The sequence below is a fragment of the Solea solea genome, chromosome 19 (assembly GCF_958295425.1).
Source record: "Solea solea chromosome 19, fSolSol10.1, whole genome shotgun sequence".
Lineage (NCBI taxonomy): Eukaryota > Metazoa > Chordata > Actinopteri > Pleuronectiformes > Soleidae > Solea > Solea solea.
Window position 1 is genome coordinate 19,772,278 of NC_081152.1, and position 17,782 is coordinate 19,790,059.

The window sequence follows — 17,782 nt, forward strand, 5'->3', positions numbered from 1 at the left end:
AATTTCACCCCAAATTCTTACACCATCAGATGTTCTATCACAAAAATAACGAGTTATTTCTAAAATTCAGCTTCAATTCAGATACCATCAGATGTTTTTTCACAAAAATCACGAGTTATTACTAAAACTCATCTTAAATTCTTATACCATCAGATGTTCTATCCCAAAAATAACGAGTTTTTTCTAAAATTCAGCTTCAATTCTTATACCGTCAGATGTTTTTTCACAAAAATCACGAGTTATTACTAAATCTCATCTAAAATTCTTATACCATCAGATGTTTTTTCACAAAAATAACGAGTTATTACTAAAACTCATCTTAAATTCTTATACCATCAGATGTTCTATAACAAAAATAACGAGTTATTTCTAAAATTCAGCTTCAATTCTGATACCATCAGATGTTCTATCACAAAAATCACTATTTATATATAAAATTCATCATTAATTCTGATACCATCAGATGTTCTATCACAAAAATCACTATTTATACATAAAATTCAGCTTTAATTCTTATACTATCAGATGTTCTATCACAAAAATCACTATTTAGTTCTAAAATTCATATTATTCTCAAAAAAATCAAACAAATAAACTTTATTCAAAGCATTCCAAAACGCTATTAAAAAAAAAATAACATCACCAAAATGTCAAAGCAAACAGTAAAATTAATCCATAAAAAAATTACCTTTGGGCTGATTTGATTTGCACTTGGTGACTTGGTTCAAATCGTAAAAAAGATAATATCAACATTAGTGATGTATGTGTCGGTGGGAACGATGTGTGCATGTCAGGACTTTAATTATTATTTAATTAACCTTTATTTAACCAGGAGGTTTCTCTTATTATTAAATAATAATAATAGTAGGCAATAATAGTGTTGCCTCTTAGAGTTGCAAATCAACTCTATTTTACTTGCAACTGCTTGCCCTTCTTTTCTTCTTTTTTTTTAAAAAAGCTGCAAAATGCAACTATATTTTTACAGGTTGTGAACTTGCAACTGTTTTTTTATTTGCAAATGATTTAACACTTAAAATAAATGATTTAACACTTCACATAAATAAAAAAAAATCTTAACAAATACTGTAAATTCTACAAATTATTTACATTTTTTACAAGGTGCTTTTCCACCTCAGAATGAATGAATGAGTGTCAAAAGTTTCAAAAGCAGAATCCCGCCCACACAGAGTTTTCTCAGAATCTGATTGGCTCTTTTGCCCCTCTGGTTAGGAACGTTCTTTTCTGTGATTGGCTCTTTTGCCCCTCTGGTTAGGAACATTCTTTTCTGTGTTCGGAGGAGGTGTTAGGACTTTGTTAGGACTTTGTTAGGACCTGTTAGGACCTTTGTTAGGACTTGTTAGGACTTGTTAGGACTTTGTTAGGACTTTGTTAGGACCTGTTAGGACTTTGTTAGGAACTGTTAGGACTTTGTTAGGAACTGTTAGGATTGTGTTAGGACCTGCTTTGCAGTCCTATCAGCACAGGGTACGGCCACGACAACACCTGTGAGTAAATTTTTTAGATACAATTTTGGACGTATATTTTGAATTTTGTCAAATTTTGGATGTTTTTATAATTTTGGACGGATACTATGACTTTTTAGCAAATTTTGGACGACATACTGAGGTATGACTTTTTTGGACGACATACAAGCCTATGACTTCTTTGTCAGATTATGCCATTTTTTCTTTGCCAAATATGACATCGTTGTCGGCAGGATTCGAACCTGCGCGGGGAAACCCCAATGGATTTCTAATCCATCGCCTTAACCACTCGGCCACGACAACACCTGTGAGTAAATTTTTTAGATAAAATTTTGGATTTATATTTTGAATTTTGTCAAATTTTGGATGTTTTTATAATTTTGGACGGATACTATGACTTTTTAGCAAATTTTGGACGACATACTGAAGTACGACTTTTTTGTCTAATTTTGGACGACATACAAGCCTATGACTTCTTTGTCAGATTATGCCATTTTTTCTTTGCCAAATATGACATCGTTGTCGGCAGGATTCGAACCTGCGCGGGGAAACCCCAATGGATTTCTAATCCATCGCCTTAACCACTCGGCCACGACAACACCTGTGAGTAAATTTTTTAGATACAATTTTGGACGTATATTTTGAATTTTGTCAAATTTTGGATGTTTTTATAATTTTGGACGGATACTATGACTTTTTAGCAAATTTTGGACGACATACTGAGGTATGACTTTTTTGGACGACATACAAGCCTATGACTTCTTTGTCAGATTATGCCATTTTTTCTTTGCCAAATATGACATCGTTGTCGGCAGGATTCGAACCTGCGCGGGGAAACCCCAATGGATTTCTAATCCATCGCCTTAACCACTCGGCCACGACAACACCTGTGAGTAAATTTTTTAGATAAAATTTTGGATTTATATTTTGAATTTTGTCAAATTTTGGATGTTTTTATAATTTTGGACGGATACTATGACTTTTTAGCAAATTTTGGACGACATACTGAAGTACGACTTTTTTGTCTAATTTTGGACGACATACAAGCCTATGACTTCTTTGTCAGATTATGCCATTTTTTCTTTGCCAAATATGACATCGTTGTCGGCAGGATTCGAACCTGCGCGGGGAAACCCCAATGGATTTCTAATCCATCGCCTTAACCACTCGGCCACGACAACACCTGTGAGTAAATTTTTTAGATACAATTTTGGACGTATATTTTGAATTTTGTCAAATTTTGGATGTTTTTATAATTTTGGACGGATACTATGACTTTTTAGCAAATTTTGGACGACATACTGAGGTATGACTTTTTTGGACGACATACAAGCCTATGACTTCTTTGTCAGATTATGCCATTTTTTCTTTGCCAAATATGACATCGTTGTCGGCAGGATTCGAACCTGCGCGGGGAAACCCCAATGGATTTCTAATCCATCGCCTTAACCACTCGGCCACGACAACACCTGTGAGTAAATTTTTTAGATAAAATTTTGGATTTATATTTTGAATTTTGTCAAATTTTGGATGTTTTTATAATTTTGGACGGATACTATGACTTTTTAGCAAATTTTGGACGACATACTGAAGTACGACTTTTTTGTCTAATTTTGGACGACATACAAGCCTATGACTTCTTTGTCAGATTATGCCATTTTTTCTTTGCCAAATATGACATCGTTGTCGGCAGGATTCGAACCTGCGCGGGGAAACCCCAATGGATTTCTAATCCATCGCCTTAACCACTCGGCCACGACAACACCTGTGAGTAAATTTTTTAGATAAAATTTTGGACGTATATTTAGAATTTTGTCAAATTTTGGATGTTTTTATAATTTTGGACGGATACTATGACTTTTTAGCAAATTTTGGACGACATACTGAAGTATGACTTTTTTGGACGACATACAAGCCTATGACTTCTTTGTCAGATTATGCCATTTTTTCTTTGCCAAATATGACATCGTTGTCGGCAGGATTCGAACCTGCGCGGGGAAACCCCAATGGATTTCAAATCCATCGCCTTAACCACTCGGCCACGACAACACCTGTGAATAATTTTTTTAGATAAAATTTTGGACGTTTATTTTGAATTTTGTCAAATTTTGGATTTTTTTATAATTTTGGACGGATACTATGACTTTTTAGCAAATTTTGGACGACATACTGAAGTATGACTTTTTTGGACGACATACAAGCCTATGACTTCTTTGTCAGATTATGCCATTTTTTCTTTGCCAAATATGACATCGTTGTCGGCAGGATTCGAACCTGCGCGGGGAAACCCCAATGGATTTCAAATCCATCGCCTTAACCACTCGGCCACGACAACACCTGTGAGTAAATTTTTTAGATACAATTTTGGACGTATATTTTGAATTTTGTCAAATTTTGGATGTTTTTATAATTTTGGACGGATACTATGACTTTTTAGCAAATTTTGGACGACATACTGAGGTATGACTTTTTTGGACGACATACAAGCCTATGACTTCTTTGTCAGATTATGCCATTTTTTCTTTGCCAAATATGACATCGTTGTCGGCAGGATTCGAACCTGCGCGGGGAAACCCCAATGGATTTCTAATCCATCGCCTTAACCACTCGGCCACGACAACACCTGTGAGTAAATTTTTTAGATAAAATTTTGGATTTATATTTTGAATTTTGTCAAATTTTGGATGTTTTTATAATTTTGGACGGATACTATGACTTTTTAGCAAATTTTGGACGACATACTGAAGTACGACTTTTTTGTCTAATTTTGGACGACATACAAGCCTATGACTTCTTTGTCAGATTATGCCATTTTTTCTTTGCCAAATATGACATCGTTGTCGGCAGGATTCGAACCTGCGCGGGGAAACCCCAATGGATTTCAAATCCATCGCCTTAACCACTCGGCCACGACAACACCTGTGAGTACATTTTTTAGATACAATTTTGGACGTATATTTTGAATTTTGTCAAATTTTGGATGTTTTTATAATTTTGGACGGATACTATGACTTTTTAGCAAATTTTGGACGACATACTGAGGTATGACTTTTTTGGACGACATACAAGCCTATGACTTCTTTGTCAGATTATGCCATTTTTTCTTTGCCAAATATGACATCGTTGTCGGCAGGATTCGAACCTACGCGGGGAAACCCCAATGGATTTCTAATCCATCGCCTTAACCACTCGGCCACGACAACACCTGTGAGTAAATTTTTTAGATAAAATTTTGGACGTATATTTAGAATTTTGTCAAATTTTGGATGTTTTTATAATTTTGGACGGATACTATGACTTTTTAGCAAATTTTGGACGACATACTGAAGTATGACTTTTTTGGACGACATACAAGCCTATGACTTCTTTGTTAGATTATGCCATTTTTTCTTTGCCAAATATGACATCGTTGTCGGCAGGATTCGAACCTGCGCGGGGAGACCCCAATGGATTTCTAATCCATCGCCTTAACCACTCGGCCACGACAACACCTGTGAGTACATTTTTTAGATAAAATTTTGGACGTATATTTTGAATTTTGTCAAACTTTGGATGTTTTTATAATTTTGGACGTATACTATGACTTTTTAGCAAATTGTGGACAACATACTGAAGTACGACTTTTTTGTCTAATTTTGGACGACATACACGACTTTGTTAGGAACTGTTAGGATTGTGTTAGGACCTGCTGGGGCGAAAGGCACTGCTAGAGGGGGGGAATAAACACATTGTATTATTTGTATTGTATATTTTAATAGAAATAAATTAATAAATGAAGTTACATTTTTACAATGTGAAAATAATAACAATATATATGCATTTATTAAAAGTATTTCATATGTTCATTTATCAACACCGTAGGTGGCGGTAATGAGGCTGCAGCACATGGCTCCAATAACCATTCAAACAGCAGAACAATACATACATACTTGCTTACTTGAGTATTGAGAAACAGCCACCTACTTGTGTACTCCTGTACTTGTCAAGTATATACTCCCAGCGTACTTCTCAAGTATAAACTTCCCAAGTATGCAAGAACATACTTGCTTACTTGAGTATTGAGAAACGGCCATAGTATCTGTCCAAAATTACAAAAAGATCCAAAATTTGACAAAAATTCTAAATATACGTCCAAAATTTTATCAAAAAAATATAGTCTCATATTTGGCATAGAAAAAAATGCCATAATCTGACAAAGAAGTCATAGGCTTGTATGTCGTCCAAAATTTGCTAAAAAGTCATAGTATACGTCCAAAGTTATAAAAACATCCAAAATTTGACAAAAATTCAAAATATACGTCCAAAATTTTATCTAAAAAATTTACTCACAGGTGTTGTTGTGGCCGAGTGGTTAAGGCCGCAGGTCTCCCCGCGCAGGTTCGAATCCTGGGGACAGCGATGTCATATTTGGTAAAGAAAAAATGGCGTAATCTGACAAAGAAGTCATAGGCTTGTATGTCGTCCAAAATTAGACAAAAAAGTCATACTTCAGTATGTCGTCCAAAAAAGTCATACTTCAGGATGTTGTCCAAAATTTGCTAAAAAGTCATAGTATACGTCCAAAAGTTGACATAAAGTGTCATACTAAAATGTTTTTGTATTTTTTAGTATGTTGTCCACAATTTGTCGTCCAAAATTGTAGCAGGCAAAGCGATTTATCTTTCATTCTATTTATCTGTTTGTTGATGTAATTGGTATCAAAGCACTGTTGCCTTTAAAGTGCCTTTAAGGTGCATTGTCAAAGACATTTTTTGTTATATATTAACCTTCGTATGTGCCGTTGTAAATCTATCTATCATCAGAACCTGTACGACTTGTCGGTTTTACAACCTAACTTACTTCTAACGAACTGCTGTCTAACTAACTACTTACTGTCTAACTACTAACTGACTGCTGTCTAACTGCTGTTTAACTGTGTATATGGAATAAACATTCAAAAAGACAGTCAAGTTGTACCCGCCTTACTTGTTCTGGTTACCCTTTCCAGAAGAAAGTATTGAGCTGAAAGGATCAGCCAGTAAAAATCTGAACAGTCGTAGTATACGTCCAAAATTTGACAAAAAAAAGTCATACTTTAGTATGTCGTCCAAAATTTGAAAAAAAAAGTCATACTTTAGTATGTCGTCCAAAATTTGCCAAAAAGTAATACTTTAGTATGTCGTCCAAAATTTGCCAAAAAGTCATACTTTAGTATGTCGTCCAAAATTTGCCAAAAAGTTGCAGTATACGTCCAAAATTCATACTTTAGTGTGTCGTCCAAAATTGGACAAAAAGTAATTGTGGAACTTTCTAGCAGGCAAAGCTATTTATCTTTCATTCTATTTATCTGTTTATTGTTGTAATTGGTATCAAAGCACCTTTTGCCTTTAAAGTGCCTTTAAGGTGCATTGTCAAAGCCATTTTTTGTTATATATTAACCTTCGTATGAGCCTTTGTAAATCTATCTATCATCAGAACCGGTACCACTTGTCGGTTTTACAACCTAACTAACTTCTAACGAACTGTCCACAATCTGACAACATTTTTATAGGGTTAGTACAAGTATGTTGTCCTGAATCTTATAAATAAGTCATAGCATGTCGTCATACTTTAGTATGTCGTCCAAAATTTGACAAAAAAGTCATGTCATCAAAAAGTCACAAAAAAGTCATAGTATACTAAGACAGTTTTTTTTATTATTATTATTGTAAAAATGTCTTTAATTTTATTTTTGTGTCATGTTCAGATGTAGATCTTTTTCTTTTTTCTCCAGTTTAATGTGAAATATTAATGCTCCTCCTCCTCCTCCTCCTTCTCGTCTTTGATCAGACCATGAAGACAGTTCTGGATGTCCGAAAATCAATTCATCAAATGTTATTATTAGAAGAGTAAAAACACCATGAAGACATGAAATAATCATGTAGCGAGGAGGAGGAGGAATATGCCCCTCCCCCATGCTTCAAATTTAAATATTTAAGTAATATCATATATTACTGTTACAGTAACATTTTAATTTGACATTGTATTTTCTTTGTCAATGTTTTAGTGAAATGTTCTGGAAAAAAGCACAGAAACACAGTGGATTATGGGAAATGGAAAAATCATGTGACTTTGACTTTTTGTACACACGCAGACACACACACACACACAAACACACACACACACACACACAGGGAAATTCAACTCTCATATTGATCTGAATTAGCATGTGTTGTTTCTGCTTGTGGCCATGTTCTGTGTGTGTGTGTGTGTGTGTGTGTGTGTGTGTGTGTGAGAGAGAGAGCGAGAGAGAGCAAGAGAGAGAGAGAGAATGACAAAGACTGTTTAAAAATATTCATTCAAATTAATTAATATATTATTTAATTTCTATTCATCTATCTATCTATCGGTTTATATATATGTATATATATATATATAATGATGTTGTATATAAAAGTTATTTACGGTCATATCACCGATAATTAAATTAATTTACAGTTTAACTTATACAACATGAGTATATAAATTAACGTAGAAAGTGATTATTATGAAAAAATTATCTTTGAATAATCTTTGATAAGATGAGAAGAAGAAGAAAGAAATACTAATATTTGATCAATACAAAACAACAACTAAAATATCTAATGTTCATCTCTATATAATTTAAGTCAGATTTACAAAATCAAATAAACAATAACCGACAAAACTGGTAAAAGAAATGAATAATTATAACAAACATTTCTTTTTGTACAATGATATTTTTTTGTTATTTTGGGTGTAGTGTTGGTCATTTACATGTTTATTTTAGTTCAGTAAAATAGTGTTTGTTCTTTTAATATAATATTATGACGTTTCCATATAATCATTACTATTATTTACCTTGACAAAAGTGTAAGTCTAAAACACAGAAACTCAAAAATGTCCAAAACCACAACAAACGATCTTCTGCTCGTTATTACAAATTCATGCAAATACATCAATATTTGCTATAATTCCACTGTTAATATTGTAATATAAGTATTTATGAGGCTTTTAACTATTTTACATTTTGACTTAATCCTGTTCAAAATCAATGACATTATTATTTACACAGCTCTACATATATATATATATTTATATATATATATATATACTGTACATAGTGTTACACATACTGTTTGTCTGCAGTGTTTGTGTGATTTTTGTTTATTTTTATACAGTTATAAAAGTGTGTTTTTTCTTCATTATTTTTAAATATTTCCTTCATGTGTCGTCACACACACGTGTAGAGGGAGAATAAAGACCATTAAGAGCATAAAGCCTGTGATGTGATGAAGATGAAGAGTGTGTGTGTGTGAGTGAGTCTCCTCCTCACACACACGCGCGGTGGTGACGGCGGTGGTGGCGTGTGCTGCTCACTGCTGCTCACTGCTGCTCACTGCTCACATTTGAATACAGCGGCTTTGGCTCTGCACGCGGCCATTGTGTGGCCTATTAAAGGCCGATTTCACGGCCAACAGAGCCGCGACAAAGGAGGCAGCAGGTCCCCAAAAAAAAGTTTGAAAAGACTTGAGGAGAATAGAGGAGGAGGAGGAGGAGGAGGAGGAGAAGAAAGGAGAGGAATTATGAAAGTGTGCTGCAGCTTTTCAAAATAAATTCAAACCCAGTGAACTCTTCATCTGCAAACATCTACTACATTTGCCTCTCTATAAAAACGACATCACATAACATGTATATCTGTATGTATCATGAATGATATATTATATAAAATATCACAGTGTATAGAGATCTATACATAACATTTATATAATCTGTATAATTATACACACACACGTTTAAATGAAACTTCTGTTTTGTCTCGTTTTTCTTTTAAAAAAAAGCTAATGATGTGATTTTTACTGTTCATTTTAAGTAGATTTTAATGTATATATTTATAGTTTGTATATACCAGAGTATTCTATATAGTTCTTCCTTTATTTTTCCCCTTCATGTTTCTTTATATTTGTATGTATGTTTGCGGTGTTAGAGCGACGCAGGGTCATGAATAAAACTCTTGAATTTTGAATCTATTTTAAAATGTTTATTATACATATACATACACATATACATATACATATACATATACAAAAAGATTTTTTACCAAAATTACTTTTTAAATCCAGGTTAAATCAAATAAAAACACTCTCTTTTTCCACTAATGTGTCTATAAATTGACTAACACTAATTATTATCTTTATAAATCTATCTAATTATCCCTTTTAAAACAGCACCATCATAATAATAATACACATATCTATAATATTAGAGAATATAAATCATATAACACTACATTAAACTTTGTCACTACAATGTTCAAAGTTTTTCTAACGCATAAATAAGAAATTAAATTCAAATGTTTGTGGTTTTTAAACACATTTCTGTGTTTTTATCTCCATATATTTAAAACCAACTGTGTATAAATTCTTATTTATTTATCTCTTTAAAAACGTACACTGTAAGTATCATGACGTACATACATATTTATGTATATATGAATGCTAGATTTAAAGCCACGTAAATCTCCACTGAATCTTAACGTTGTACGTTTACATATAAATTTAAGTGTAATTAAAATTATACCGTACAACAATGCACATTTTTTTCCAAATAAATTAAAACTGTTTCATTGTAAATAACTGTCGTTATGCACAGTATCTGTATTGTTTCTTATCTATTTATTTTTACATTTGTCTAATTCATAATTATATTATATTATGAATTTAGATTTTAATTTAAAAAATAAATGTAGTGATGTAAATCTCTTTAAAACTATAAATACTGTTTCCACTCATTATTGAGAAAATGTGTGTGTATAAATACCATAATATTTTTGCACAGTTCTTAAAATTACATGTTGATATGAAATGTATTTAGTTGTGCATGCATTTATATAAATTTAATAACATTTTAATAATATAATATAATATAATATAACACACACACACACACACATACAGTATCATGTGTATATTTAAGAGCAAACATGGCTGCCATGAACTCACCACTGACTGCAGGAGGAGGAAGAGTTTACAGCCGGACAGATGGACACACACACACACACACACACACACACACACACACAAACCAAAAAAAGTGCTGGGTCACTTAGAGAGAGAGAGAGAGGGAGAGAGAGAGAGAGAGAGAGCACAGCAGTGTTTGTCACTAACTGTGGATTAATATGAGGTCTGAACACAAAGCTGCAGATCAATACTGCTGCAGATGGTCACACACACACACACACACAAAGAGAGAGAGAGAGAGAGAGAGAGAGAGAGAACACACACACACACAGAGGTGGGCGTGTCCTTGTGAACCTGCTGCACACACATTTATTAACTTTCATCAAAGTCTCAATAAAAACACACTGAAAAAGAAGAAGAAAAGACACAAAATGGCTGACAATAATCCAGCTTGTGTCATTACCTCTAATCTGTAGAGATGATGTTCAGTCAGTGTGTGATTATAAATATAAATGATAACAGAAGTGATCAGAGTCTCTTCACCTCCTCCACGCTAACATTTAAACGTCTTTAAAAATAAAATCCCTCAGTGTTTAATACTAAAAATATTAAAACTACTAAAAATACCTTAAAACAATGTAAATATTTTAATCTACATAGATCAAGTATTTTAATCTGAAGTTTCCAAGTTTTGTAAGTTTTGTAAGTTAAGGACTTTTATTTTCTGGCTTCTATTTGTTGGCGACAGTTAAATGAATGAAGTTTATTCAAATTAAACTTAACTTCAACCTTTTGTTTAGAATTAAACTGATTATTTTATGTGTTCATTTTTAAAACATCAGTAAACAACAAAAGAAACATCACGTCATCACTCACTAACAATTTAGTATCTTTAAATCTCTTTATTAAATTTCTCTTCTTTCTTGTAAAGGACTACAATGAATTTATAATTATTAATAATATGATAACTTGTATTTGAGCAGTTTAGTTTCTATGAGATAAAAAAAACAGACAATTTAATAAATTACAGTCAACTTTACAGAATTATACCATTTTTAAAAAAATATTTATTTCATGTTTGTCTACAAGAAGAAATATTCATCTAAAGAAGAAATAGATTTAAGAAGACAGATTTTTAAAAGTAAACCAATCATTTACTAAAACAAAAATACTTAAAAAAAATATTTTTAATATATTTAGTTTAATTAAAGTAAAGTAAATTAAACTAAATACAATTTCAAACGTCCAAAGAGGATAAACTAATTATAAGTGGTAACAAAAAATGTAACTTGAATAAACTTTATTCATTTCAGTGTCACACACAAGTTTTTTATTAAATTTGTTAAATTTGTATTTTCTTTCACTGTTTAACAAGTAATTCAATATTTTTGATGAAATAGAAACAGTGTATAATGAATAATAAATGTATACCAACGGTGACACCACACGTCATGACAAAGGCTAATCATTATCTCAGTGATCTTGTGTTATCATTTTTAACCTCAAAATAAGGTCAATGTAGGTTACTCACTTTTAAAGGGATAGTTCGGGTTTTCTGTGTGGTCGTATGAAACACTGACACTTAATGTCTGTGGTATAGTATGTGAGACGCACGTTCACTGCTTTATCTCACACTTAAATCTGACTTTTCTAACAGGAAACTGAAGTTTGTGTCACGCTCCCTGCACCAAACCCCATGGAGAAAATCAACGGTTTTAACATCACAGCTCACAGGAGTTGTTGATCCACTGCTGCCTCCATCACTAAGTTCAAAAGACTTATTTAGTCACTTCGGTGTTTGAAATCCTTCACTGAGTTTCACCTCCGTGACACAAAGTGTCTAAAAGAGGCAGCAGATGAGCGGCCGCTCCTGTGTCCACGGGAGGTAAAATCACTGATTTTCTCTATGGGCTTTGGTGCGGGAGAGTGAGCCGAGTGAATCACAGTGTTTCTTTGTTGTGGTTTATTTCCAACTTTTGTAAAGCAGCCTTACATCACTTTACAAAACTCTATATTTAAAAAATGTATGGACCTTTCCTTTAAAAAAAGTGTGTGTGCATGTGTGTGTGCGTGTGTGTGTGCAGGTATGACTAATGTTGTGGGGACCTAAACCTGTTTCCACAGTCACATTATGGGGACTTGTCTTCCTTGTGGGGACAAAAATCAAGTCACCACAATGTAACTGAATATATTTTAAGGTGAAGATATGTTTTCAGGTTAGGTTGAGGTTAGGGTCAGGTTTAGGATTAGGATTAGGCCAGTAGTAATTGTGGTTAAGGTTAGAGTAAGTCTCCAGGAAATGAATGTAAGTCAATGCAATGTCCCCTCAAGTCATGAATGTCGTACGTGTGTGTGCGTGTGTGTGTGTGTGTGTGTGTGTGTGTGTGCGCGTGTGTCGTGTATTGATTAATCTCTTCTCTCTCAGTCACTCAGACGTTGAAAATTGACTTCTAATAAACCTCGAGGCTTCGATAACGACCTCGCAGCAAAGGCTCATGGGAGATGAAGTTGCTTACAGAAATGATCCTTTTTTTGTTGTTGTTTTTTGTTTTAATCTTTGACGAAATCAAGAAAAAAAATAAAAAGATTCCTAATAATGAAATGTATCCTCACAGAGAGAGAAGGGGGCGGAGCTTCGATGTGATGTCAGCGTTTTGTTTACACCTCCATATTGATTATAAACTCTGTCACTTCCCTCGTCTGTCTCCTCCTCCTCCTTCTACAGCTGCTCCTTTACAGCCCGTCGTCTTCTGAACATTCCTCCCATTCTCCTCATCCCTCCTTCCCTCAGACTCTTCCATCCTGTTCTCCTCCCTCTGATGTCCATCTCCTCCTCCTCTTCTTCTTCTCCTTCTTCTTTGGTGTTTAATGGCAGTGGGCATCCATTAGGTTTCATAGGTTACAACTGTCCATAAAACACTAGGAGAAGAAGAAGAAGAAGAAGAAGAAGAAGAAGAAGAGGGAAAAGGTGAAAGTTAAAGGAGGAGGTCATCTTTCTTCTCATCTCACCTCATCTTCCTTCCTCTCCGTCCATCGTTTCCTCTTCCGTGTCCAGCTGAAAGTTCTAAGAAAAGACAAACAGACTGAGGGACAGACGGGTGGACGGATGGACAGACACAGACAGACAGACCCCCTGCCTGTCTCACTGACAGATGATCAAAAGGCAGGGGGAAAAATGGGTCAGGCTTCTGTTCTTCTGCCCTTAATTACACAACAACCTCTTAACAAAAGCAACATCTGCCCAAACTCCCCGTCCCCGTCCTCCTCCTCCTCCTCCTCCTCCCGTCTTTTCTCCTCCTCTTCTTCTTCACTCAGACACTTAAAAACTTCAATAAAATGTTCTGATAAAATCAAACATCTAGTGAGAAGAGCAGACTTAAAAACAAAAAATCTCCTCAAGACGTCCTTGAGATGGTGTCTCCACAGACATGAGACGGACTATACAGACTACCTGAAATCATGGGTGTCTCCTCTGGTCTGGTCTCCTCTGGTCTGGTCTGGTCTGGTCTGGTCTCCTCTGCTCTGCTCTGCTCTGCTCTGCTCTCCTCTGGTCTGGTCTGGTCTGGTCTGGTCTGGTCTGGTCTCTGGTCTCCTCTGGTCTGGTCTGGTCTCCTCTGGTCTCCTCTTGTCTGGTCTGGTCTTGAAGTGGATCAGAACTGTCCGGTACACAGAGCAAAGACTTTTCATGAGATGTCTTGTTATTGTTAAAAACCAGGTGATCTGCTGTGGTATACAATTAATTTTAGTTATATATTCACTGATTTCAAAGTTCAAATGATGTTCCGGATTATTATTTTATTTAACCTTTACTAAAAATTCAGATTAAATCCAGATTAGATCTAAATATACAAATTGGATGTAAAAAATGTGTACCATAAGTGCAGTTTTTACTAAATATTTAAATAAAAACAATAAAAAATTAGATCTTTTATCTCTTTTATTTACTGAATCTGTTCATCATTTTGTGTTATTGGTTTAGTGACATTGTGATATTTAGTGATATATGGACGTTTGGAATTTTTGTGAAATTTTCGCACAATTTAATGACATAAAGATGAAGATGACAAAAAAATTGTGTACAGTTTTTATATCTTTTTATTCTTTTTATTCTTGGGTACAGTTTTCTTCATATTTAATCTACTTCACTTTGCCTTTATTTCTTTATCTTTATTTAAATGTAGATTCAAATTTGCATCTTGTTTTAAGCACAACAGGGGGCGTGTCACAATGTTCCTTGTACAATCTGGTGTGACAAATAAAGAAATCTTGAATCTTGAATCTTTAAAAACTAGACACAAATCTTGTAATATCTCAATCACAACACATAGAAAAATGTACCTCATTATTTTTTATATTTTTACTAACAATCGCTTTTTATTGTATGAAAGAGGAAGAGTCTTTGTCATCAATCAGGCCTGATGTTGTTGTCGTGGATGTTTGTGTGTGTGTGTGTGTGCAATTATTGGTAATTAAATAGAAAATAAGTGACTTGTTGTTTGTGCTGTTGTCTGTGAGTCTTGTTATTATTTTTTACGATGATGGATCAGAGAGTGAAAGGGAGACAGAGCGCGCGCGGCAGACAGAGTTATTTGGCAGCCATTTGTCCTTGGAAGTGTAATGAATTGTAAAGTGAACAGGCTACAGCCCATAATGCTCTTTTCAGTGCGGCTCCCACGCTCATCACTCCACCCGGAGACTGTCGATAGCGTCGCAGCGTCCCGCACCAACACATCATTCACTCTGCTGCAGTCGCCACTCCAGACTGTGTGAGCTGTGTGTGTGTGTGAGTGTGTGAGCTGTGTGAGTGTGTGTGTGAGTGTGTGTGAGCTGCACACGAGCTGGAAACAAACATCTGACGAAGTCTGAGAGTCCAAATTCAACGGACTGTGACTTTCTCACAGCACTGCTCACAAATGTTACTGTTGTCATTGTGTGTGTGTGTGTGTGACAAAAAAAGACTGTCATCACATTGTTGTAACATGACATCACATGTCACAAGTTGTATGGTATGTTATGTTATGATTGTGTGTGACTGATCATGATAACTTTTAACATATCATGATTCTGTGTCAGGTTATGTTATGTCATGTTACAGTATATCATGTTATAGTATGTCATGTTACAGTATACCATGTTGCAGTATATCATGTTATAGAATGTCATGTTACAGTATGTCATGTTATAGTATATTACAGTATATCATGTTATAGTATGTCATGTTATAGTATATCATGTTATAGTATGTCATGTTATAGTATGTCATGTTACAGTATATCATGTTATAGTATGTCATGTTACAGTATATCATGTTATAGTATGTTATAGTATGTCATGTTACAGTATATCATGTTATAGTATGTTACAGTATATCATGTTATAGTATGTCATGTTATAGTATGTCATGTTGCAGTATATCATGTTATAGTATGTCATGTTACAGTATGTCATGTTACAGTATAGCATGTTATAGTATGTTATAGTATGTCATGTTATAGTATGTTATAGTATGTCATGTTACAGTATGTCATGTTACAGTATAGCATGTTATAGTATGTTATAGTATGTCATGTTATAGTATGTTATAGTATGTCATGTTATAGTATGTTACAGTATGTCATGTTAGCGTATGTTACAGTATATCATGTTATAGTATGTCATGTCATGTTATAGTATGTTACAGTATGTCATGTTAAAATATGTTTGAGTATGTCATGTTATAGTATGTTACAGTATGTCATGTTAGAGTATGTCATGTTATAGTATGTTACAGTATGTCATGTTATAGTGTGTCATGTTAAAGTATGTTACAGAATGTCATGATATAGTATGTTAGAGTATGTCATGTTATAGTATGTTACAGTATGTCATGTTAGAGTATGTTACAGTATGTCATGTTATAGTATGTTACAGTATGTCATGTTACAGTATGTTATAGTATGTCATGTTATAGTATGTTACAGTATGTCATGTTATAGTGTGTCATGTTAAAGTATGTTACAGTATGTCGTGTTATAGTATGTTAGAGTATGTCATGTTATAGTATGTTACAGTATGTCATGTTATAGTATGTTACAGTATGTCATGTTAGAGTATGTTACAGTATGTCATGTTATAGTATGTTACAGTATGTCATGTTATAGTATGTTATAGTATGTCATGTTATAGTATGTTACAGTATGCCATGTTAGAGTATGATACAGTTTGTCACGTTATAGTATGTTACACTATGTAATGTTACAGTATGTCATGTTATAGTATGTTACAGTATGTCATGTTATAGTATGTTACAGTATGTCATGTTATAGTATGTTACAGTATGTCATGTTAGAGTATGTTACAGTATGTCATGTTAGAGTATGTTACAGTATGTCATGTTAAAGTATGTTATAGTATGTCATGTTATAGTATGTTACAGTATGCCATGTTAGAGTATGATACAGTTTGTCACGTTATAGTATGTTACACTTTGTAATGTTACAGTATGTCATGTTATAGTATGTTACAGTATGCCATGTTAGAGTATGATACAGTTTGTCACGTTATAGTATGTTACACTATGTAATGTTACAGTATGTCATGTTATAGTATGTTACAGTATGTCATGTTATAGTATGTTGCAGTATGTCATGTTATAGTATGTTACAGTATGTAATGTTATAGTATGTTACAGTATGTCATATTACATTATGTCATGTTATCGTATGTTACAGTATATCATGTTACAGTATGTTATGTTATAGTATGTTACAGTATGTCATGTTATAGTATGTTACAGTATGTCATGTTACAGTATGTCATGTTATAGTATGTTACAGTATGTCATGTTATCGTATGTTACAGTATATCATGTTACAGTATGTCATGTTATAGTATGTTACAGTATGCCATGTTAGAGTATGATACAGTTTGTCACGTTATAGTATGTTACACTATGTAATATTACAGTATGTCATGTTATAGTATGTTACAGTATGTCATGTTATAGTATGTTGCAGTATGTCATGTTATAGTATGTTACAGTATGTAATGTTATAGTATGTTACAGTATGTCATATTAAATTATGTCATGTTATCATATGTTACAGTATATCATGTTACAGTATGTCATGTTATAGTATGTTACAGTATATCATGTTATAGTATGTTACAGTATGTCATGTTATAGTATGTTACAGTATGTCATGTTATCGTATGTTACAGTATATCATGTTACAGTATGTCATGTTATAGTATGTTACAGTATGTCATGTTATAGTTTGTAACAGTATGTCATGTTATCGTATGTTACAGTATATCATGTTACAGTATGTCATGTTATCGTATGTTACAGTATGTCACGTTATAGTATCTTACAGTATATCA

General features: G+C 33.7%; 12 non-coding genes across 12 annotated transcripts; all 12 read right to left on the bottom strand.

Annotated features, from left to right (window-relative positions):
- Positions 1-1,705: 1,705 nt before the first annotated feature.
- Positions 1,706-1,787, bottom strand: trnas-aga (transfer RNA serine (anticodon AGA)). The gene has a single exon. It is a non-coding gene; the product is annotated as a tRNA-Ser (tRNA).
- Positions 1,788-2,001: 214 nt separating this feature from the next.
- Positions 2,002-2,083, bottom strand: trnas-aga (transfer RNA serine (anticodon AGA)). The gene has a single exon. It is a non-coding gene; the product is annotated as a tRNA-Ser (tRNA).
- A 204-nt stretch (positions 2,084-2,287) lies between these two features.
- Positions 2,288-2,369, bottom strand: trnas-aga (transfer RNA serine (anticodon AGA)). The gene has a single exon. It is a non-coding gene; the product is annotated as a tRNA-Ser (tRNA).
- Positions 2,370-2,583: 214 nt separating this feature from the next.
- trnas-aga (transfer RNA serine (anticodon AGA)) lies at positions 2,584-2,665 on the bottom strand. The gene has a single exon. It is a non-coding gene; the product is annotated as a tRNA-Ser (tRNA).
- A 204-nt stretch (positions 2,666-2,869) lies between these two features.
- Positions 2,870-2,951, bottom strand: trnas-aga (transfer RNA serine (anticodon AGA)). Its single transcript has one exon. It is a non-coding gene; the product is annotated as a tRNA-Ser (tRNA).
- Positions 2,952-3,165: 214 nt separating this feature from the next.
- Positions 3,166-3,247, bottom strand: trnas-aga (transfer RNA serine (anticodon AGA)). The gene has a single exon. It is a non-coding gene; the product is annotated as a tRNA-Ser (tRNA).
- Positions 3,248-3,451: 204 nt separating this feature from the next.
- trnas-uga (transfer RNA serine (anticodon UGA)) lies at positions 3,452-3,533 on the bottom strand. Its single transcript has one exon. It is a non-coding gene; the product is annotated as a tRNA-Ser (tRNA).
- A 204-nt stretch (positions 3,534-3,737) lies between these two features.
- Positions 3,738-3,819, bottom strand: trnas-uga (transfer RNA serine (anticodon UGA)). Its single transcript has one exon. It is a non-coding gene; the product is annotated as a tRNA-Ser (tRNA).
- A 204-nt stretch (positions 3,820-4,023) lies between these two features.
- Positions 4,024-4,105, bottom strand: trnas-aga (transfer RNA serine (anticodon AGA)). Its single transcript has one exon. It is a non-coding gene; the product is annotated as a tRNA-Ser (tRNA).
- Positions 4,106-4,319: 214 nt separating this feature from the next.
- trnas-uga (transfer RNA serine (anticodon UGA)) lies at positions 4,320-4,401 on the bottom strand. The gene has a single exon. It is a non-coding gene; the product is annotated as a tRNA-Ser (tRNA).
- Positions 4,402-4,605: 204 nt separating this feature from the next.
- On the bottom strand, positions 4,606-4,687 carry trnas-aga (transfer RNA serine (anticodon AGA)). Its single transcript has one exon. It is a non-coding gene; the product is annotated as a tRNA-Ser (tRNA).
- Positions 4,688-4,891: 204 nt separating this feature from the next.
- On the bottom strand, positions 4,892-4,973 carry trnas-aga (transfer RNA serine (anticodon AGA)). Its single transcript has one exon. It is a non-coding gene; the product is annotated as a tRNA-Ser (tRNA).
- Between the last annotated feature and the right edge of the window lie 12,809 nt (positions 4,974-17,782).